Source organism: Oreochromis niloticus, linkage group LG2 (genome assembly GCF_001858045.2).
Source record: "Oreochromis niloticus isolate F11D_XX linkage group LG2, O_niloticus_UMD_NMBU, whole genome shotgun sequence".
Classification (NCBI taxonomy): Eukaryota; Metazoa; Chordata; class Actinopteri; order Cichliformes; family Cichlidae; genus Oreochromis; species Oreochromis niloticus.
In genome coordinates this window covers 22,623,541-22,632,083 of record NC_031966.2, presented here as the reverse complement: position 1 = coordinate 22,632,083, position 8,543 = coordinate 22,623,541, and positions in this window count along the sequence as shown.

The window sequence follows — 8,543 nt, the reverse complement described above, 5'->3', positions numbered from 1 at the left end:
GATTATACAAGCTGTATCATTTCATGTTCTTAAAACATTGTTGGATGTGAGTTTGTTAATGTCAGAGAAGTGTTGTGTTCAATCTGTGGAAAACAGATCTGATATCACTTCACACCTGCAGGATTCACGGCAGCCTTGGAGGACAGCATGACTTCTCCAGTCATACTCATACTGTTGGCAGTCTGGGTGGCAGTTGCCATGTTTTTGTGGGAAGTGCTGAGGAGATTTCAGATGGGGAAGAATACTTGGGGAAAATCTCTGGCACCTGAAATAACAGGGACACTCCCCCTCACCTGCTGTGCCCCGAAATTAAAAATAAAACTTGATGCAACTGAACAAAGTCTTTCACATCAAGTGTGCATGTGAGTGTGTGTGTGTGTGTGTGTGTGTGTGTGTGTGTGTGTGTGCACGCAGTGTGTATGCACATGGTGACAGGTTCTTCCCTTGCATCCTTGCATCTGCGTCATTGATGATCACATCCTCAGCATCTCGCCAATTTAAAAATACAGACTTGCATAAATGAGTGACAGAAATAGAAGCGAGGGCGGGAGGAGTGGAAGATAAAAATAAGGCTGTCTGTTAATGAGGTGAATTGTGTGCACTGTGTGTGTGTGTGTGTGTGTGTGCATTTTAATCAATATGAATATGTTCTCGAGACAGAGGATGCCATATATGAACACACAGATTTAATAGGCGAACTCAAACTGTGCCAACTAAATTGTGTCGCTCTCTGTGATTGGTCCAACAAGAGAAAAACATGTAAAGGCCTCACATTGTCAGCCTTTATGTGCTGTCTCCCATCTGCTATGGCAGCTAATAGGAAAACAGTTTATGCCTGAAACTGAATGAATAAGTGGCTCATCAGGCTCCATCATCTACTCTGAGCTTATTGATGCTCAGTTTGGAGTTGCAACACTAAACAAAACAAACTGTTCAAGGCTGTGAGGTCCGCCAGTCTCTTAACGGGACGTCAGACGTGGCCAAAAAATAATGGACACCTCTGTTTACATACTCTTTAAAGTGATGGAAAGTACATTTATTTAAGTGCTGCACTAAAATACAGTATTGAGGCTCTTGTGGTCAGGGGCGGATCTACGGGCATAGCATGGGGTGACAAGTGCCACCCTATAATGATCTCATGCCACCCCTAGTTTTGCTTATCACAATGTTATTTATTAAAATAAGCTAGCATTAACACTTTGAGCCTGGCAACAATTAACACTGAATATAAATTCTAAAAGTGAATATACTGCATGACTGATTTAGAATGACATAGCAACAAGCTGCAGCCAGGCTGAGTCTTCATTTCAACTTGTGTTGAAAGTTTAGACTTCAAACTATATGGCAGTTTGTAAATTTTATTGATAGACCACTAAAACCAGAGTTATGATTAAAAAAATCTATGTATGTGATGCTCTTTTCTGAATATCGTCATGTTTAGTGCAGGAAGAAACAATAAAAACGGCGTTTTCTAAGAACAGTGCAAAAAAAGAAGAGGAAAAAATGACACCCCTTTCCTATTGGTGGGAAAATGTACCATGTCGACCAATAAAAAATGATATGGCAATATGTGGGATTTGGTTATTTAAGTAAAGGGTCAATTTTTAGGAGTGGCGGCAGCAAGAGCTTGAGAGAGAGAGAGCGAGCAAGAGAGCAATATCGACAGCGAGTTTTGAGATGTGAGAGATTTGTGATGTGTAGAGTGTTTGGAGTGTGTAGTTAGTGGGTTGTGTTGTCTTGTGTGGTGCATTCATTGTTTTGTTTTGTGTGTCAGTGAGGGTACCAGTTAATGTCACAGTACCTGCCAAAAAGCCACCAAAGGCAACGTAAACACTGTCTTCAGGTGAAAGAACAGGAGGAGTGATACACCTCCTGTTGTCAGGCCTGCAGGGTTTAGGCCTGTGGTGTGCACCTCTGTCTTGTAGTAGACAAACTAATTTTGTGTGTCATGTGTGGCATCTTATTGTGACAGCCAATTGTTCTCTAATTTTAGTTTTACCTTGTGACTTACCTTGTTTCCTCTTTTACTTTCTCACACTCGTTGGCTCTGGAGTTTGTCCATTAATTGAACTCACCTGGCACACATTATATATGAACTGCACTCACTTTCAGCTCACTCTTTTCACTCCCACATGGGGCGGCAGCTGAGGTGTGTTTGGTTTGTTCTTCTGAGTTTCAACCTTTATTCTTACGTTAGTGACTTACACTCCAACCTTGTTTTCTCTTTCAGAGTTTAGCAGTCCGTGTGTGTCTTCCTTTAAGTTAAGCTATCACTGATAACAATGAAATAAACCCAGATATACTGCAACTAATTGATGTCTGTTTTCTTTGCATTCTGACCAGATGAGACAATGGTGATGACAATTTTAACCTTCCTTTGAACCTCCTAATTAACATTGTTCGTTAGGAGGTTCGAAGGAAGGTTTAAAAATTGTTATTTTTTGGTGAAAAATGTGTTAATGACAGTGCAGATTTCTGGCATTTTGTGTAAATTTAAGCAACAATTTGATTATTTCTAATAAAAAAACAGTGTAAAACCTGGACTTGTGTTTGTAAATGAACCACCCCATGTTGTGTAGCTTTCTGGATTTGATACTTATTGGGCTACATACTTATTTATTATAAGTCAAAGGTCACATTTCATGTAACTGATATGTTTTGTTATCTTGGCTAAAGAAAATAAGAACGTTACAGTCTATATTGATATGAAACGTGTATACTTATAGCGTTTGATGTATTTTAACCATATATAATACATATTACAGAATTATTATTACCTGCATATGGTTAAAAAAATGGCTTTGATTTTGCCACCCTGTTTGATTTCCAAGCCACCTAAAGTGGAAAGTTTCTCTAGATCCGCTCCTGCTTGTGGTAATATTATTGCTGATGATGGCACCACAGTAGGACTGATATCAAACAATGATGAAACGGCGTACAGGGAGGAGGTCAGGCCCCTCACAGACTGCTGCTATCAGAATATTCTGAAGTTAAGTTTTACAAGAACTGAGGAATTGATAACAGACCTCAGGAAGCACACTGAGCCCTCTACCCTCTGCACACAAAAGTAGGGAGCTTTAAGTTCCTTGGGGTTCATATCTTGCTTGACCTCACGTAGAACACACGTCTCCCATCAGGTGGTGAAGGCCCGACAGAGGCTTTAATTCCTGAGGAAGTTAAAGCACACTTACCTCTATTATCACCTGCTGACCAGCTTCTATTGGCTGCATGGTGAGATTTACCAGCATCACAAGAGATAATAGAAGTGGCCTGCAATGAGTGGTGAGGGTGGTAGAGTGCATTACCAACACCACCCTCCCACACTAATTGACTCCAAAGGAAAGCACCCCAAACATTACATATTCTTCCCCCTGTTCTCTGGTGAGAGATTCAAATCAGTCTGATCTAAAACCAATAGTTTCTTCCCAGTGATAAAAAGCACAATTTCTTCTCCCATTCCCAAGACTGTGGATTAACAAACTCTTTCATTACATTCGTATTTTGCATTGTTACCCTGTACATATTACCTCACTGTATTTATCTTTATTTCCATTTATTTTATATCCATAACATAGGCTATTTGTCTTTTGCTGTTGAAGGAGCTTTGGAGCTTTAGTGAACCGTGACAAGAAGGATCTATTCTATTCTGTTCTATTAGCAAACAGCCATGCTGCAAGTGGTAGATACAGTAGGAAACATATAAGCTTACATACATACACTGTGATTATTATAGTATGATACTATGACACATTATATTTTGACACACCAGTCCAATCTGACAGTCCATTTGGTGCTCAATTGATCTGTCAAATGTATAAATACATGCGACTGTGAGATTTGCATAAAATATTTGTATATGCCACCTAGTTCAGAGGGTCAATGTGAAATTAGAAATTCTATCAAAAATGAAATCATTCAAAAATTTTCTGAAATTCAGCCAGTTCTATTGATTTTAATTATAATGACCAACACATTTGGTAAAATGATGACCTCAGAAAAAGAGATTCAACAATGAAGCAAGTAACAAACTGCAATATTACCAAGTTGGACAACAGTAAGCAAACCCATATGAGGCATAAATTATATTTACCACGATATGTTGATGACGACAGCACAGTTTTTACAGAAAAAGGAGATCCGAGCCTCACTTTCCCCTCATAGGTTGTCCTGTCTCTCTTGTGATGTCACTGACAGCAGATGTCCTTAATATGGTCATATCAGGCGTACAGCACTGGCAGTGAGCACAGCAGCCCCACCCACCTGCTGTTCAAATCTTTTGTTTGTGAAAGGCATTCAGTCTACAGAAAAGTTGGCTTACAGGAAGAGGAGCTTAAAAAGACTTGTTTCAAGACAGTGGGTGAATTGAAGAGCTTCAAAAAGACTGAGCATGAGATCAATTAGTTTTGTTATGAGGTTTAAATCGTGCTTACTGCCATCCAAGAATAAAAATGTTGAGATGGAAATGAATATAATGGTTCTCTTTAATGTATATTTAATCTGAAGTTGCATACTTGATTATTTGATCTGTATGCGTTTTCATTACATGCATTATATATTATGCAGAATATGGATTTCCATAAGTATCTGGACAGTATGCCTCTGTACAAAACCACAAAGGCATTTAAATCAAACACTCGAGGTGTGATTTGAAAGTGTTTGACTTCAATTTTTAGTAGGTGTGTTACAGCCGCAACTAGGAACAAGCAAAGGCTCAACTAATCTCAGTGACCCCAACAAAAAAGCCACATCCTAGTTTCAGTTTGCCAATAAGAATCATTTCTTATTAGAAAATTTGTTCCTTTTCCTGCAAAAAAGGAACAAAGAGATGGAAGGAGTCTGGGTCCAGCCACACCGTGGGCCAAAGGATTTTGTCTCCCGAAATGAATGGAGAACAAAAACTAAACTATCAAATAAAACTGCAAAAGATAAACAAAAACCAAGAGATATCAGTGCAAGTGAGGGAGTCAATCATTACAAACCTGCCAGAGACAGGAGTGGTCTACTCAACAATCTTGTTCAATATATAAAGACAAGATCACTCACTGGTCATCTTACTAAGATCCAAAGTTCTGAAAGACAACAGAAGAGAACTAAAGTGCATATGCACAAATTTATTTCCTTGCTTGAAAAAAATCAACTTCTGTCACGGTCCTGAGTCTGATGACTCAGTGGTTTTTTTGTTTCTTTATATTATTCTATGTTCTTGTTTATTCTGTTATATCTTTTGTTAAGGTTTGCCATTTGTTAGGGTTTTGTTCTATGCCTGCCTGCTCCCACTTCTTTGTGTTCCCTCTGTCTGTCCATGGTGTCACACTGTCTGCTTGTGAATCTGTCTGTTGAGTTCAGAGTCTTGTCTGGTTCTCTGTCTGTGAGTTTCCTGTTTTATTCTGAAGGTCTCTGTCTCATGTGGGTGTGTTCAGGTTACGTTTCCCCTCTCCCGTCAGCTCTGATTTCTCCCAGGTGTGTTCCCCTCTGACTCTTCATTACTGCTGTGTGTATTTAAGCCCTGTGTGTTCTCCTGCCTGTTGCCGGTTCGTCTGCGTTTTTCCCTCCATCATCCTGAGTGGTTTTCCCTGCATCTGTCTACGTTTCCCTGCATCTCTGTTTGTGTCTTTAGGTTTCAGGTTTGTTTTCTATGCTTAGTTTTTCCAGTTTAGGTTTACTCAGTTCTGTTTTTCGCCACCCTCGCCTTGTGTATTTACCACCTCCATCAATAAAGCTTCCTCACATCAGAAGTGCCTGCATCTTGGGTCCTTTAATAAATTCCACACGGCTCGCCTTGCTGACAGTGACAACTTTACAACATAGAGAGCAGTCTAGTAGAAGAAGGTGTATCATCAGAGTCTGCAATCAAGAGACTCCTGCATGAATGTAAATACAGGCGGTCTACAAAAAGGTGCAAACCACTGGTTACACTCAAGAATAAGAGGGTCATACTGGACTTGGCTAGCAAATATCTCAAAAAGTGACTGCTGGTACAAGTAACAGGAGGAATTGTGAAGTAGAAAGGGCTGTTCTCAGATTCAGCCAATTGATGTAAAACTGATGTGACAGAGCTTTAGAGTGCAAAAGCATGACTGAGTGCATATTACAAAAGCATCCCAAGAGCTTCTTAAGGTGAAGACCTGATCTCCTAAAGACGAGGCCTATTGCATGCCACAGTTTGTGTCTGCCTTGTTTTAAACATAATCATTGTGACCTAAACCTCATACTTTTGGAACTAAACAAGTGAGGGTGAGAGGTTATCACCTAACAGCTTTGTGAAACTGAATAATAACAAATTCCTTAAGATTTTCTGCAAAGACTTAAACAGAGGCTTTTAAACCAGAGAAATAAAAGTAAAAGTAATAACTTATGTTTGTATGAGATGAAGTCGTGATTCTGGCCTGTTCCATGTCCACATACTTTTAGTCTTAAAGAGGACCACTTTCCAAATCAGTTATCAGTGACTAAATCACAAGTTACACAACTACACTTAGATTTCTCTTATTTTGCATCTCCAAGTTTTGCAATTAATTTGATTTCAGATACATCACGTTAATTACACAACTACACAAAACATGAACTTTACACGCTGAAGCTTCTCCACTGACACTAAAACAAAATATCAAATGATTCATTGTCTCGTTAGCTAAGTCTTGTCAGACCTCTTCTGTCCCAAAAGACACCCACATTTTGTCTGATTCATACATTTCTTTCAAGTTCACAGTGCATTAAAAGGCCGAGATTTGAAAACGATTCTTGGACTAGCTGTCTTGACGAATTCAAATGACTTTTTGCAATACCTCATGGGGCAGTTTAGGTCCTGAGACATCTTTAATGATAAGCTTAACCTCCCCCCGTACCAAGAGGTCGAGAAATACATGGAGCCTGACGTAAATGAGACAAACTTTGAGAGAGTGAATCCACGAAAGCAAAGTTTCTGGAGTTTTCTCCTTGAATTTCCACCCTGTGGGCAGAGATCCACACTCTGTCCTCACACAAGGTCTTCAGCTGTGTGTGTATGTTTGTATGTGTGAGTGGGGGTTATGGACAGAGTCACCAACACTTTTTTTAGGATCAGGACAGATCCTTTGAACATGCTGTGTTTACACCAGTTCAAATGCCAGCGTTCCAGTGATTCACTTTGACACAGCAGGCAAGTGAGAGAATGTATCTGGGAATGGAGCTAGATGTGTGCCTGTGTGTATGTCCTTGCATACATTTATCCACTTTAATATTTTGATCTGATTAGATGGGCCATAGCTTTGGCATCCCACACACACATACTCAGGTAAGCGCTGATTTAAACGCACACACACAAGAATGAATCAAAAATTGTGTCAGCATGGATACTAGATAATTATTGTAGAAGGGGCACCAAGAGCCACCCACATGCAGGTGGGCAAACACACACACACTTGAAGATGGACACTTGTTGGTGAGCTGGCTGCCTCCCCCACTCACCCTGAGGCCAAGAATACCTTGTGTGCATTACATGTGCACACACACACGCGACCTTATCTATTCCACAGACCCCCGCTGAGGCCACTAATGCCTCCTTGTTGAGCTGCCTCCCCCAATCACTATACCGACGCCAAGAAATCGTGTGACTCCAGACGGGCGGCTTTTATTGCCTGCGCTTCGCTCACAGCTTGGAGTTACAAATGACCTTCAAGGAGCAGGTTTTGGTGAGCGTGTGTTCACTGGGGAACAGACGATGCGCATCATGCTGGACCTGGGCTTGACCCGTGCCACGAAGGAAGGACTCACTTGTGAGTAAACTCTGCCCACCCCTGCCCTGACACAGTTAATTTCACATGGAAAAAAACAAAACAAAACTCCATGTCCCCTTTCATCCATCCCACGTCCCGCCCGTGCGCGCTGGATCGCGCCTTTTCTAGCAAATCATTTGTTCTGCAGCCAAATTGGCTCAAGGATGCGACTTATGGGACCTATTTAGTCAAATGGGTACTCTGTGTCCTTGTGTCATTGTTACTGGTAGTCATCCCATCATCTTTATTCACATCCACAGCGCAAAGAAAATCCACGTTACATCAGTCCACTAGAGGATTAATAATGCATTGCTTTGGTAAATGTGACATTTACAAAGAGGATTGGTGTGAATAAATGCAGCCTGATGTGCAGGTGTTGTACTACTACGATTTGTCAGTGGTGTTATCTCTCCCTTTCACACTAATATAACCAGGTCATATGCTGTGGTAGATGATTTCGCTCCACCGCTGGGTTTCCCTTTCATGTTCATCTGTTATTCTGAACTGTAGGCGTCTATCGGCTTCTTTCCAGCTTGGCCTACACCGAAGAAGAGAAACGATAACTTGACTTTAAGGCCAGATGAGTTTTCCCACCTCCACCTCCCCAGAGTACATGTGCCACGAGGCTACACACAAATTCGTTTAATGTGCAGTAGTCATGCAGTAATAATTCTTACTTTTTTCCCAGTAATTGGTTTTTTGTCACCTCCATCCACCTCCAATCCTCCCACACTGCGAGTTGTCTTAAACGATGAACAAAAACATATTGCAATAGTTAAACTAAATACT